Consider the following 15,965-nt stretch of genomic DNA (forward strand, 5'->3'; position numbering starts at 1 on the left):
ACCTCCAACCTGAGCCAGCCTTCCAGATACCGGACAGAGTCGTCCCCCTCCGCACGTTCTGGAATCCCCACTATGCTGAGGCTATTCCTGCAAGAGCGCCCTTCACTGTCCTCCGCCCTCAACTCCAAAATTCGAACCCTGTTCTCCATCTGCCTCAAGGAGTGCTGTAAGCTGGTCATTTTGTCGGGTACCTCCTCCAATGTCTTCTCGGTTGCCTTTACCCGCTCCTTTAGCTTCTTATGATTATCTTTGAGTAAAGCAAGATCCACCCCAATGGTGTCTATTTTTGTCTCGAGGGCCTACTGTGACGCAGTGATGGCCTGCATTATTTCAGCCAAAGTAGTGCCTCCTGGGGTTCCCGCACCAGGGCTCCGCGCCTCGACATCTTCATCCCCAGACTGGTGTTCCCCGTCCTCCTCCTAAAGGGCTGCGAACCCCTTTTTCCTTGACACGCGCCCCATCACAGCTGTCCACCTGAGGCTGCGCAATAGTCCACCAGACTCGGGATATCACAATCAGCAACAGCGCTGAATTGTTGGGGCTGTCGCGCTCAGCAAAGCAGCACAAGCAGGGTAAGCCCCAGTCAAGATCTGGCCTGCGGGGTTGTGGCACCCGGCCTTGAGGACAAGTAGTCCAAGGGATCCTAGGGTCAGGTCTATGTTCTGCCCCGGCCTCAGTTATTAGGGCTGAAGAAAGGAAACGCCGTCCAAGCAGTGCAACTCAGGGGGCAGGGTACACCTCATCAAGACCCTCCTGCCCACCGACACTGCCTCAGTTCGCCCCCGATGCAGCAATGTAGCTTGGAGGACCAGCTGCCCACATGCAGCACCCAGTGACACAGGTGCGTTCCAGGGCCCGTTTGCTATGCGGTCGCCACCCCACGAAAGCTCCACATACCTTCAAGCAATCGGCACGGGTCGAGTTCAGCTGCTTGGGCAGCTAGTCCAGAAGTCCCAGGGGCAAGTCCAAACTCCCCCACAGCTATCAGAGCAGGCAGCAGCTCCACTTGCCCTTCACGCTCTCCAAAAGTCACGTTGCAATAACAAAGTGCCGTCTAGGCAGGGCGACCTGGGAGGGAAGCAGGGCGACGGCGCGGCCTTAGGCAGGTCAGGATACATCTCAGCAAGGCCCAACAGCACATTGACACTGCCACGGCTCGCCCTCAACACAGAAATGGGATTTGTGGTCCGAGGTGCCCACTCACAGCGTCCGATGTCGCAGGCGTATTTCAGAGGGCACCTGCCAGTCATGCACCGCCCCGCAGGAGGACTACACACCTGCTGGTCACCCACAGCAATCGGATATTTGCGCGTCGCCGTTGACATCAGGGTTGCTCCGGCACCCTCTAGTACTCAACGACCCCCTATTGCGCTCTTCGTGACTACGCTCCTCCGCTCCGGGTCAGCGCCGCCATTTTGAGGTCGGAAGACAGCACCAGGACGCGGCGCTCTGCTCTCTCCATGCTCCGCTCGCACGCCGGACTTGCCACCAACCTCTGTGCCAGGGTGTACTCCGCAGCCCACAGGACACTGTAGCTCGCAGCGGTTTCTTCGTCAGGCCGCAGCCACCATCTTAGGTCGCCGCAGCCAGTGCCGCCGTCGGGACACAGAATCAGTCCTCGCTCTGCACTCCACTCACCTACGCCGTCGTGGGAACTCCCACCAGGGCACCAGACAGTCCCATGCAGGATGGGCGATCAGGGGCCCCCCTGGTGCATCAGGATCGATGATAACGGAGGGAGGCCACGGAGGAGCTCCGAGTTCCGCTTCCTCCTACACCGGCGTTAAGCCACCCCCCCCCCCATGATGCCTGTACTCTTGCTACTGTAGGTCACGGCTCAACTCCTACTCTCAGTCCATGTTCACTGGAGGCTTGCCTGCCACAGTTAAATCATGTGGCTCTTCTGCTCAGGTTGGGCAGGTGTAGAATTCATGGCAGTGTCCTGGAGGCAGTTGAGGTGGCCGTCTTCTGGGCCAGGTGCTTTCAGGTGGACCATGTGGTTGCTGTAGGCCTACTTCCACCTGACGGATGAGCCTTGTTAAAAATTGCTGTGCCTCCCTGGGGTGAGCCTGTAATGCAGTGCTCCTTCCAAGCAAATGTCTTGGGGTAGCGACTTGGCATCTTTGAGATCTTTTTGGCAGGAAGAACTAGATCCGATCTGGTGTACTGAGAGGTAGTGTTAGGGGCACCCAGTCTATGCAGTACACAACTGGCAAGTGCTGAGCCATACGTGGAATGGGTGCACCAGGTTCACAGTCACTTTGGCACACAAACCAGTGCCACAGGTCAACACCAATCCCTTCAGACCGATCTACACACTAGGGCTAGTGCCACAGAATGACAGCAGGGATAACGACAGGATAAGCTCGGCCATATTTCAGCAGTACATCATATCCTCTGCTTGGGGTCAGTGGCAGGCAGCGAGTCGGGAGCACACCAGTCACGCTGACCTTGAGTTGCTGGTGGGTGGACCACAGCACCAAGGTCAACTGCTTGTGTCTATGCTAACAGTCCTTTTCTTCTGCAGGGTCGGCTCACACCTTTCTTCATTTAGACAGGACTCTCTAGACGTCCCAGGGATTGAAAACGGTTCTTCCTCCAGATCAGTCTCCAGGTGATGTGCCCTCACTTCACAGAAGCTGGCTGTAAAAGCAGACACCAGCTCTGGTTGGGCAGTAGTCCCCTGGGTTGTCTGTAGTGCACTCTCTCCTCGGTCAGAGAGAATTTTGATCTGAATTAACAAGTCGATCAGCAGCTCCCTCTATTATACTGGCACGACAGACAGGGGACAATTATTCTGAGTCTGCAATGTCAAAACAGGTTTGGGAGAGGGGGAACCTGTCTCCTATTACCCCACTTAATTTTCTGGGTTTCCTCCCTCCATGGTCAGAAGTATAAGCAATACACTTCCACTATCTCAGAAAGTAACCTCACCTCGATCTTGTGCACAGGAACTAGCCACTGCTCCAAAAATGGAACCGGCAGGCCTGTACCACTATGGTTCACTAATACCATCATCATCATCATCATTTGTCTTTATTTCGGTCACTCGGACCATAAAAGAGTACAAAAAATACAATAAAATCATGACAGTATAAAATAGCATTATTTTCAGTTACGAATTTAACACAACACAATTGTACTAAAATCATCAAGTTAATTAGTTCGACTGGAATAGTTTAAGACAATGCATGCGAGTAAACCACATTGATGTAAAAAATTTGGCAACTGCAAATACAATTGGAGCCGACAGATCTGTTTTCAGTATTCTGAAAGCTGGGAAATGCTGTCTAAAGCCCAGGTTTCTAAGGAGAGGGCGGAGCCAATAAATCCTTGCTCTATGGTACGCTGGACAGAAAAATATAACATGCAAATCTGTCTCACGTGTGTGGTTGCAAACAGGGCAAAGAGCTGTGTGATCCGAGTGTGCCCAAAGAGCCGTATACGCCCTGAGGGGGAGGGTACTGTAGCGCCATTGCATGTAGAGCTTCCTTGTAAGTGGCGGGCCCATATCATTAAAGATCTGCTCTAGGTGGTACGAGTCTTTAAAGGCCAGAAAGTGGGCGATATGGGACCCCTCCCTCACACTCATGCTGGCAACTCGTAAATTATGCTCATAATATGCCTTCGCGATAAGTTTGCGTGAGACCCTGGGGCATGCCGACTCTGGGTCACGCCACAGGTCTGATCTGCCCAATAACTCGCAGATATGCTTTATGTAACTTAGCCATGGAATTTGCGTGTTTTTGTAGAGGCGCAAAATCTCTGACAGCTCCGCTCTGTAATTGGAAAGTTCTGGCGAGGACCATATTTTGCACCAAAATGTAAGGGGTTTAAGGCCCAGCTCCTCTGAGATTGGTCTTAGCCCCAGATCTAATCTAAGTGGCAAAAGAGGTGTGCTTACCGGCAGGGCTGCCAACTGTCTGAGAAAATTATTCTCCGTTACCTGGAGCTTCTGCGTTGATGTATGGCCCCATATTTCTGCTCCATAAGTGACGGCCCCTCTGGCCTGAACTTTGTAAATTTGTATGCGTGGACCAAAGGGCCTTAGGTCAGTCCCTTGGTCATCCTAGCAATTCCACCCACCATCTGGGACAATTTCATGTTTGCCTTTATTTTATGGGAATCCCAAGTCATGGATTGGTTGATAACTATTCCCAAATATTCAAAGGTGTAGACCCTCTCTAATCTGCAGGCCCCTATAGAGGGGCTCGCGCGCGTTGTGGGGGGCGGATTGAAGACCATATACTTGGTTTTGGCAGCATTGATCTCCAAACCGCGGTCCGCACAAAAACTCGCGAACCCGTCCAGCACCCGTTGTAAGCCCATAGGAGATTTGGAAAGCAGCAGGGTATCATCCGCAAACATAATTGCAGGGACCCTGCTGCCATCCAGCTTGGGGGCGTCGATGTTGCTCAGGGCACTAAGATGGTTTATAACCCCGTTGACAAAGAGGCAGAAAATGGTCGGAGCAAGGACACAGCCCATAATTTGTCCCTAGGCACCAAATCGAAGGCGGCACGCAGGTCCACAAAAACCATCATAAATTGTGTGCCTTACTCATCGGAGATCGACCATCCGCGATGCTCAAACGGCTCTTCGCGCTAGAGTGACGACCATCCTCAACGCTCGACCTGCTCTTTGTGGACTCCTCCGACCCAAACTGAACTCTTCACGCCGGACTTTGAAGGTGACTTTCCACTGGACTAACATAGTCCCTGTATCCTACCCACTCTGCATTGTGGTCGGCCTGAACTTGAGACTTTCCTCAGTCTAGCCTGACCAAATAACCGAGAGTGGCTATGTGTTTTTAGGCAACATTTCCACTTAAAACTCTGGTATCATCTTATTAATTAAACTTTATACTATTTCTCTGAATTGATCTGAGATTTTTCTTGTGTAATGTCACATTATTTTCTTTTTTTAAACAAATGTTACTGTTTTGCAGAAACAACGATTATAACAATACAACACAATGGCACATCCTTCATAGCTTCCCCAATCTCTGGATCAATCCCACAATCTCCCTGCAGTGAACCCCATCAATCAAGCATTGTAGCAGTTTTCAATGTAGGCCCTCAGTCAGGGAGCCAAGATTCCAGCTTCGCAAGACCCAATGATGCGCTTGCGATCCCCACCACCTCCTAATAGCTGAGCAGCCCTAAACTTCTCCCCCTACGCCACCTACGAAGCCCAGTCACACCATTGTCCCCTCCAGCACAAATTCCTGTTTCCCCAAGCTACCCCATATCTTATCAGACTTGTGTGGGCAGCCCCTGCCCTTGTAGACTTCCCTGTCCAGCATCATGCAACTATCCATACCCGTCTCCCAGTCCCGCAACATGGGGATCCTCTCACTCCCCCATTTTTGTGCAGTATCTCTCTTAGCCACCATACAACCCATGGTCACCAGGAGTTTCGCATAACGTATCAGGTCTGTCGGACCCCAGATCCCAAGCAGAGTGAGTTGGGGTTATAGCTCGATGCCAGTCCCAATTGCCTCCTTTAGCAGACCTGCAACCGCCTGCCAAAATGTTCTCATTACCACAAAGTATGCATAAACGAGTCTTCCATCCCACAATGTCTAAGGCAACCCACATCTCCCACCGTCCTCGTGTTATACGTCCTATGAAGGATCTTCAGTTGACTTAAATATTAACTCGCCTTAATTGCTGCTTCCACAGGGAAGCCCAGTGGTGCGGCCAGTCTTCATCATCAAGCTCACCCAAGTCCTGTTCCCATTAATCCCTTGTGTATTCCTTAGTTGCTTCCCATACGTTAATGAGATGGCCTTCATCCTAAGGTGTCCATCCAATAACCTCCTTTTCAATGATGGATCCTCTTGTGTCTCCTCATCACTGACAATACTACCCTTCAGTGCATGTCTCAGCTGCCTATACTTAAGCCACTGCGTCCCGGACATCTGATTCTCCCACTGCAGATGTTGGCATACGGCTATCGCATTTGTGTCCATCAAATCAGCTCACATTGAAAGGTCAATGTTATCTCACCTCTGGAAGCCCTTCAATTCTCCAACAGGCCCTAGGCTGGTCTCTTCCACAGTGGGGTTCTGGGTGTCAACTGTTTACTCCACTTTATTTCTCTGTTCAGTCTGCGCCACACCGACACCACTGTCAACATGGACAGGCGGTGGGACCAATCTTCCCACCATACAATGGATGCAAGTAACTTTTACCGACTAGTCCCCGTCTAGCCCTCCGGAAAGCCGGGTTGGCCCAGTCGGCATAGCCCAGCCATTCACCACACTAACCTGTGAGACCTCATAATACTTCTGGACATTTGGCAGCGCTATGCCCCCTCAAATTTGGATTGCTGCAGCACAGACATTGCAATACGGGGCTGTCCCCCAGTTCACATCAGCATACTAAGCGGACATCCAGCCTGGTGAAATAGTGCATGGACTGTTCTGCAACACATAGTGGAGCCTATGCAATGCAACCATTTTAAACTCTACCCCTATGGCCAGGATGGAGAGTGGTAGTGTGTTCCAGTGTCTAACATCATACTCCAGTGCCTTCACCGTCAGCCCCAGGTTTGCCACGTAATGAGCCTCTGCTTCCAGATCAACCAAATACCCAGATACTTGAATTTGCAGGGCTCCACTCTAAGCTGCAGCTGTCAGTTTGGTGCCCAACCAGCCATTGGGAACAGCAGAGACTTACCCCAGTGGACTGTAAAGCCTGAGGATCTCCCTAACATGCGGAATATATCTTGTAACCAGGTTAGGAACTGGTTGGGGTTTTCGAGATACAACAGTATATCATCAGCGGAAAGCGATATTCTCTCATCCTCCAATGTGTGCATCTATGTGCACCCATTCAGACAGCGCCTTCACCGCCAGTGCAAAACGCATCAGCGAAAGGGGGAGCCCTGACTCGTCCCTCTCTCAATTGGAAATTCCCAAGAGAGGAAACCATTAACCTTTATTCTATCTAGCAGCTTGCTATAGAGTAGTCTGACCCACTGGATGTATTGGGGCGCAAACCCCATCATAGCCAATATTTCAAACAGAAACGGCTATTCAACGGAATCAAATGCCTTATTGGCATCTATGTATACGATAGCCCATGGGTCTGCTCCCACCCCCTGCAGGAGCCAGGCAATTATGGAGTCGCCGAAGATTCAGCTTGGTGGACCTGTGTGGCATAAATCCTGTTTGGTCCACATGGACCAATGCAGCCATCACCTCGCATAGTCTATTTGTTAACACTTTTGTAAGGACCTTAGTATCTGCATTGAGCAGAGATATAGGCCTATAAGCATGAAATTTGTCCTTAGGCTTCCCAACGTTGGGGATAAGAACAATGGTTAGCGTACGAATATCCATCTGCAGTTCCTCGAGTTGGTATGCCTCTTTATACATCACATGTAGGTCGGCAGCCACCATCCCCACCATCTTCTGGAGGAACTCTAAAGAAAGCCCATTGGGTTTAAGTGCCTTTCCTGACTGCATTTGTGTAATTGCCAGCCTCACCTCCTCCACCAAGAGGTCAGCCGTCAAGTCTCTCCCACTAGTCAGGCTCAGTTTCATCATCGGGCAATCCCACACTAACTCCCTCACCTCATCCCAGGGTACAGCCAGCCGGGTATTAAAGAAGTCCGTCATATTATCCGCAAATGCCTCAGCACTGTGTTGTCACATTATTACTGTTTGTAATAATAAATACATTACACATTGCCAATAAATTAAGCTTGACAGTTTTATGCCAAGCTACCAGAGGGCTACGCACAGGATAATTGAGTGACTTTTTGTGGTTTACCCTGACATGGAATGTAGTTGTTGCCCGAGTAGGGCTTTCACCCCCATCAACCAATAACCCAATTTCTTACCGTAGTCCTTTGCCACTATTGAGGGCTTGCTTGGTGTGACCAGTGACGGCAGGACAAGTCAAGGGACTACACTCTTGTCAAAGGCAGGCGAAGGACTTTGTGCACACTAGATCAGTGTGAGGATATAGCCCAATTCCAAACACCAGAATAACAGATAACCGCAGATCGTGCAAACAGGGCAGGGGACATGACTCAACACATGCAGTATACATTGCCTACCCAACACAGGTTTACTCTGGATTTAGATGTAATCTTTGCTTGATACATTTTCCTCATGACAATGAGGAGAATGCGGTATGAAAGGCATTTTAAAAGGCATTATATTCACATAGAAACCCAAACTCTGAGAACTTGCGCTTGCATATTTTACATGATTTATTGGCAAATAGGTTAACGCCACAAAAAATTTACAAAAACTCTGCAATGGTGCACAAAGCAAATGTTGCCTGATATTTGAACAACCCTCTCATAACTCTCTCTCCCTTCTAGAATTTCAACGTTCAGGAAAAAAACAAAGCACCCACCATATCCCAATAAAATAGTTATCAACCTAACCGCCCGACCTGTACTAAGGGGGATTCTACATTTTTTCCTCATTAACTCAAATATGTAACAGTTAGCGAAGGCAGACTTGAGTAGAAGAAATGTGATTTCCATATGAAATTAGTACAAAATCACACATTAGCAGAGACGAGAAAAGAACAAATGAGGATGAAGGGAGGAATGAGAAACAATTATGCTATGGAATGAAGGCGTAGATTTTCATTGTAGAGGAGCTGCTAAAATCCTGGAGACCCTAAAGGAGTCTCCCACTGGGGATCCGCCCCAGGAGCTTTCTCGTAAATAGCTACTTGCGGGTTTCCTGGCTACACACCACATTTTTGTGGCCAAGGCTATATCCACTGCCCTGAACGGAACGTGATTTGAAACTAAACCGCCACCAACCCCATGAGTATCTTGGACTGATTCCCCACCTTCACCCTCCCCCACTGTAAGGAGTGAACATATGAAAAAGGGGAGGAACAGATTCAACAGGAAAAGGAAAAAAATTTAAACATTAGAGTTGGTCAAGTTGGCCCATCCCAAGTTGGCGGCAAGTTAATTTAATATCTTAACGACTTTTCCTTACAATGCCAGCTCAAAACTTCACAAAAAATTCAGACTTTCCCTTTGCTGCTTGATTTTCAAGGATTATTAGGCACAGTAAATCACATAATCTTGAACTTTTTTGGCCTCATCTCTTGGCTAGTGTCAGAATCTGAAGCCGCTTGCCAAGGAATTGTGTCAGACAACAAAATCAACAGAGGAATTGACAAGAAGATTAAAAAAAATAATTATTGTCTCACCCTGACCTCTTTCATGTTCGGACACTGTTTTTGTTGAAAATGTCAGGATCTCTGCTTTTCCACTAGCAGGGCAGTTGGCGGCATTTCTTTCTAAGGGCGCGGCATTGTCAAGACGGGTGCATGGTTGTTATTTTCTGTCTGAAAAATAAGCAAAAAAATTAATAAATTCTAGTCGGACTGTAGCAAGAGGTTTTCCGTTTAAAAAAAAAGCAGTGTTGGCATTGAAGGGTTACCAAGAGCTGTGCATCTTGGCACAAACTCTTAGCCACAGAAAGAAAGTGAAGCTGTGCTTGTGAAGGAGGGTGGTAGAGCGATAGAGAAAAAGCGATTAGAGAGGGTTGAGAAGAGAAAGTGAGCAAGAGACAGTGGGTAAAGAGAGCCACTGAGGAAAGCGCAAGAGATCACAATAAACAGAGAGCGAGAGGGGAAAGTAGTGCGAGTTTGGGAAGAGAGGGTAGATATATCAGCGAGGGAAGAGGATCAGAGAGCGTGAGAGCAATTGTGGGAAACCGGTAAATGGAAGTGTGTGAAATTGAAAGCAAAGAAAAGAAGAAAATTGAGGAAATAACTGACAAAGAGGAAGAAAGTAGCGGAATGGCAGGAATCTTAGAGCGAACGACTCAGGGAGATATGGTGTAGTGAAGAGTATTTGACCCAGAAATGAAAAGTGTGGGAAGGGCTCGGCACAATTAGAAAATGGCGGGAAGAACAGAAAGTGAGGCGAAGATAAAGCGTTTGCTCAGAGAGACCGGAGTGGAGAAAGAGAAGAATTGAGGGAGTGCGTTGCATGGTGAGAATAGGGACAAACAAGAGCCAACACAAGACCAGAAGAGAGGTGTGAAGAATAGAAGAGAGCAGATTAGTCAGCAGAGCAGAGTAGAAAGAGTTATGTAGTGTGAAAGGAAACTCTCAAAGAGGCGGGGAGAGAGCGCTGTGGATAGAAAATTGAAGCAGAGGCAATAGAGACATCAAGAGGCCGTTAGAAAGGAAACCAACCGAGAGGGAGCTCTGGAGAGACGGGAATTGCTGAGAGAGAGCGAGAGACAGACCAAGTGGGAGCGGAAGAGTGAGCAGGGAGGGGCGGGTCAGCATGAGACCGCGCAGTTATGTTGGAACAATGGACGGCAACTTTGTGCCAGCTGCAGCAGCACCGCATGTCTGTGCCAGGAAAAGGGAGGGCCCGGGGAGAGGCGATGGCTTTGAGGGGTGGTGGGTCTATGCAGTTAGTGAAACCTTCAAAAAGAGCCTCCAGCAGCCTGCACCTCGATGAGGACTCTAGCCCTTGCCTCAAAGGAGATCTCCACTGAGAAGATGGCCCAGTGCCAATGGCAAGGTAGGTGAGGGTACGGGGGGGGGGGCAGGGTGTGGGTAGTATTCAGATTCATGACAGTGACAGGAAGATACCAAAAGAGAACTTCAACACATTCCCCCCCGCCCCCACCACCACCCCCGCAATGCCACAAAATCACACTACCACAAAAGGAACCCCCTCCCGACCCAGCAACCAAAAGAAATCTCTTTACCTTCGAGGCTCAGCGCTTGCTTCTGTTAATGATTCATTTATGTTATTTCGGGTGAGCAAATGGAGCAGCCGGTGAAGGCAGGGCGGGAGAGCGAGAGCGCGCATGAGTGAGACAGGGAGAGGGAGAGAGAGCCGCACATAAACCTCAGAGCCCGGGCCCGCGTCCAATCCTCAAACAAACACGCGTTAACCGTTTCCTCCCTCCTTCGGGAGGCGTCAGCCGGCCAGGCCGACGTGCCCAGGAAGTCTGCGCGCGAGGGCCCCGGCGGCACGCGGCCCTGCGCACGCGCCAGCGCGCCGGCTGACCCCTAGGAGGCGCGCGGGGCCAGGCGGTGGGCGCAAGCGCCAGCGTGTCCGCCGCCCTGAATGCCATCACAGGCTGGCCGCAGGGCGGACAAGGGGCTGGGTACAGCAGAGCTAGCTGCTCTCACCGCGCCGGGCAGGACATCGGGAGGGTCTAGAAACACCCCCAGCAAGCGTGGGCTAACGGCTAGACATGATCCGTGGTAACGTTGCAGGAGGTTGTTCAGCACGGAGCATTCTCCCGAGGCGCATGAAGGCACTTTACAGGATAACTGTTTGAACCTACACGGGGAGCACTTTCTACACAGGGAAAGACAAAACAAGTGTGCACCCTTTCACAGAATGTATCCCACATAGGCACCCCTCTCCAGGGCCAAGGAACTATACGTGTATTTTTTTAAGATTGTACAACTCCTAAAATGTTCGCTTTTAAATACAATGGCATTCACTCGTTAGAGGAAAGGTTTTACATAGGATGCCAGGGGGTGGGAGAGTTGTGAAACTTGTAGTGCAAGTTGGACACAACGAAGGATGCGTTTGTTTTAGAACAGAGTTTTAAGTCACTGGTTGGAAGGAAAGTGGTGTGGGTGGGGGATATTGTTCTTCTAGAAACAAGTTCTACTTTTTATGTGAGGGTAGAGTATTTTCCAATTTTTGCAAGAAGTGCCTAGAACTGCATGGCCACGGTCTCTCTTTAGTTCGGTCCCCCCTGAGATCGACAGAGCTGCCTCCAAAATGGCGGAGGAGCGTCGCCCCGCCTGCTACGAGCACAGAAGGCAAACAGTAATAATTAAAACGGATTCATAATAATGCCATTTTGTTTTTCCACCAGGTCGCACTGTATAGAGCGTGAGGCATGGGGGCGGGTCTGAATCCACCTTTTGCAGGATTATTGCTGCCCCTTATAGTGCGCATGTTGAGTTAGCCAACTGGCTACCTACAGCTAGCAATCCCATGACTGTGAAACAGCCAGGGAATTGCTGGTGCAGGCCCCCAGCCTCAAAATGAGCCCTGGGTAAGCCTGCACCCGCAAATCCTGGAGCTGCTCTCATGCTGGAAGTAGCACCAGGATTGGTCAGGAGTCGCGTTCCACTAGGCAGAAAGGGCCATCCTTACCTTTCCTGCTTGTTAACATCACACCACTATCGGCAGGAGTGCAGCACTGAGCTAAACATAATTGAAGTTAGTTGAGCAAATGGGACCCCCTCATAGTTTTGTATTGTCAGCCGCCGCTGCAGAGGTGACCAACGTGGAAACCACATCTAGTGGCTGACACCCAGGTGGGCCTGTGTCGACAGATACAAGCCTGTATAGACAGATGCAGTAGAACTAAAGCATGGCAAAGACAGGTTTGCAACCCTCTGCATCGACGATGAATGAGGTATTCCTGTGCGAACAACTAGAAGCATGTGTGGATAGAAACAGTCGACTGTGGGTGAACTTGCATCTTGCACTGACCAGTGTTATAGGCCAGTGTGGGCTGCCTTTCAGCAGGCATAGACCTGCGTGGTTAGATGCAAGCCAGTGTGACTGTATTGCATTGACTACAGGCCATTTTAGACAGATATGGGCCAGAGCAGACTGCACTGCATCAGATACAGACCTGTGTGGACAGGTGCAGACCAGTGTGGACAGATTCATTCCAATGTATTCAGACGCAGGCCATTGAGAACAAATGAAAGGGTTGGTGGACAGATGGAAGCTTGCGCAGACAGCACAAGCAAGCATAAAGGCAGCCTAGTATCAGATCTAGGCATCCAGAACCTTCTACTGTAGCGACGCCAGGTGGGTGAATGTGGTGGAAATATCTTGTACCAGACGTGACATTGGCTTTGAGAAGGGCAGTAGAGGTGATTTTGTGCAGCATTTACAGCCCACCCTGCATTTAAGGTAGATCCAGTGTGGGTGGAGTAGACCATACTTTATATTTTGTAATAGTTTGTTGATACCGGTCTGTCTTAGTAAAGACATTGATCTGAGTAACAATAGAGGTTCAGCCTTATGGATTTGGTTTGTTCAGCTAATGTCATAGGCAGTCCTTTGATAAATGGTTCTGAGTGGTGGACGCAATAGTTTACATGTTGTGGAAAGGTAAGTAAGGGATTCCAGTTCAGAGCGGTTGTGTTTACATTTGTAGAATGGCATCAAGCCATCGTTGGTGGCTAGTTTATCCTTTTGGGAGGCGCAGATTTCAGTTTATAGCTGGGAGTCATCCTGGTATTGATGTGCAATTTACTTTCTGTTGCAGAGTTTGTCATGCAAGTGCAGTTTACAGGCGGAGCTAGCTATGCTATGGATTCATGACCTGAAGGTTACACAGATGTTTGCTGAGTTGCAGATTAATTCATCAATTATTGTTACAGAATGACGCCTCATCTCATGCAATATTGGGCTCAAAATATAGATGAACTGCTAGAGGAGAGAAGTTGGCACTCTGTGCAACCCTACAGTGATTGTGGAAGCAGAAAAAGGTGAGGTTCCAAGTTGGAGGAGTTGAGCTCTTTGGGAGTGGTGGATCAAGAGGAGAACCTCTCCAATAATGTCCACGTAGACAGACAGGAGAAGAGTACAGAACAGTGGCCAAAAATGTGAAATATGTTGGTGGGGCCTCATAACACCATCAAGGAGGCGTCACAGCTGCTGAGGATTTTACCATTTTGAGGGCACTGTCTACCATGCATAAAACTCTGTTTCAGTGCTCTGCCCTGGGCAGAAGCCAGACAGACAATGTAGGGATTCATTTTTTATGGATGTGCACATCTATGTGCAACAGGGTTTTATTGAGCAAAGAACAGATTTACGAAAGGGTGGGAGCTACTATGGTTCTTTGGGTTTAAAGGAGCGAGGTTGGTTCAGTGGGTATCTGCAACACATTTGGGAAAGGAAAGCTTTTATGATGATGAATCGGCCTGTGCAGAAAGAGACCCTTCCAGTGCACGGCAGGCTCAGGTAGAGCTCTCGTTATCACTGGAGGCTTCATGGAGTCAATGCTATGTAGGTTAGTGCAGGTTAAGTATCTTGAGAGTTGACCTATGACCAAGCTAGAAAGCAATGCATTATTGCATCTATGGTGCTGTGTAGGCTTGTGGAAGTTCAATCAATGCATCTACACTTTCTAATACTATTATTAGGAGATTTCAACCTGCATTGGAACAATGTCAATGACCTCACAGGGGCTGCACCCCGTAGCCTGCTCCAGGGGCTCAAATGACACAAACTTACAAGGGACCAACACATAACAAAGGTGCCACCCTCAACCTCATCATTGCTAAACCGGGTTGAGTAAATATGATAGACATCACCCCAGTAGACTAGTCAGACCACCATCAAATTTTCTTCCAAATATCCACACAAGAAACCAAATGTAACGTCAAAAGAGAAGGGGAAAAACATGTGTGAGGGATTTTAGCAACATAAACAGAGCAGAACTGTGCCAAACCGCCTTAGCACCCCGGTCTGACTGAACATCGGTTCATGATCTAACTCAATTCTACAACACCAGTATGACGACATAGTTCAAAAAGCTGCTCCACTAAAACTAAAAAGGCTAAAGGAAAACCCATTAGTACCTTGGTTCAACCACAACATTAACAATGAAAGAAGACAAGTAACATGGGAACGACTATGGAGGAATGACTCAAAAATTACCCACCTCAAACAACTGAGAATGCACAGAATCTCTTACAAAAAGGCGATCCTGAAAGCCAAAACAACAGCAATCCGGTTTCAACCTGATAAAGTGAAGAACTGACCCAGAAACCTCTTTGACATATTAGAGCAACGATCGGGAAAACTGGCAGAACCCACAATGCTCAACAACTCGATGGACATTTGTACTGCTTTCTCAACTTTCTTTAAAGACAAAATGGCAACAATATGCAACTCTATTCCCAACTTAGCAAGTACTTAACCTATAGAATCCACCAACCCCACCCTCACAACCCAACAGACAACATATATACCAACTTACACACCCCAAATGTCCCAAGGAAAAACAGAGCCGTCTGGAACAGTTTCAGACCTATGTCTGAGAGAGAAGTCCATAAAGCCATGCAAGCAATGAAACCTACCACACGTTTTGATGACCCCATTCCCTCCAAGTTAGACGCGCCCGACATGAGACATGGCCGAAGCGAGCCACAATACAACGCGGAGCGAATGTCTGGCACATAGACCAGCCAGTTTGTAGCATAAAAGGGTGCAGCCATAGCACATGACACCCCAGATATGATAGCTGCGAGCATATCACTGCTCCTCATCAGTTTCGTACTTCTGGATATTTCTTTTTGGATTAACTGAAATAAGAAAGCCACAAACTGAACCCTTACTTTTGGTTATATATATTGAATTCAGCCCTCTCCTGGGCATTCAGTAATAAGCAAGGGGCTTTCGATGATACCCCCTACCACTCACCTAAAATTAGACAAATGGGGTGGTCCTAACGAAGGTGGATGGTAATTGTCATTCCCACCGAAACGTGCATTGACCTGGTTGCTTTGAACCCAAAAATGACAACAGCATTGCGGATATTGTTTGAAGCTTTCTCTCCGTTATTTTCAGCGGTATATGCCTGTGTGGTTGGGTTGTTTAAGTGTGAGATGTGAGTGTGTGAGCCTGTGAGCCTGCTGCTGTATATGAGGTTAGAATGGCTGAGTGTGGTAGATTATATAGGAGGCACATCAAATGTTAATACTGTTAATTGTCCTACTGCATTTGTATAGTTTCTAAATGTGTCTTAGCATGATAGGCAAAAATATTTGATGTATTACAATGAAGAGTAATGGCATATTTGCATTTCTGAATAATGTATGGTCTCACCAACATGTTTCTAATCTTGAATAATCAGAATATTTCTTCTTTTTTGTATCAATATGAACTAGTGTAAAAAAAATAAAGAATATAATAAAAATATACAAATGATTGTGTTCAGGTTTATAACCTAC

The 15,965-nt window shown here is 48.4% G+C and overlaps 1 long non-coding RNA gene across 11 annotated transcripts in view; it reads right to left on the bottom strand.

The window, feature by feature from the left end:
• Positions 1–15,965, bottom strand: part of LOC146808945 (uncharacterized) — a 588,451-nt gene that overhangs the window by 267,249 nt on the left and 305,237 nt on the right. For 8 of the 11 annotated variants that reach the window (XR_014966293.1, XR_014966290.1, XR_014966288.1 and 5 more), the window contains one exon: positions 9,198–9,335. This is a non-coding gene — a long non-coding RNA (uncharacterized LOC146808945). The remainder of the gene's footprint in view (positions 1–9,197; positions 9,336–15,965) is intronic. The other 3 variants (XR_014966289.1, XR_014966287.1, XR_014966295.1) reach the window with 1 other exon arrangement.

Source organism: Triturus cristatus, chromosome 7 (genome assembly GCF_964204655.1).
Source record: "Triturus cristatus chromosome 7, aTriCri1.1, whole genome shotgun sequence".
NCBI classification, from domain to species: domain Eukaryota; kingdom Metazoa; phylum Chordata; class Amphibia; order Caudata; family Salamandridae; genus Triturus; species Triturus cristatus.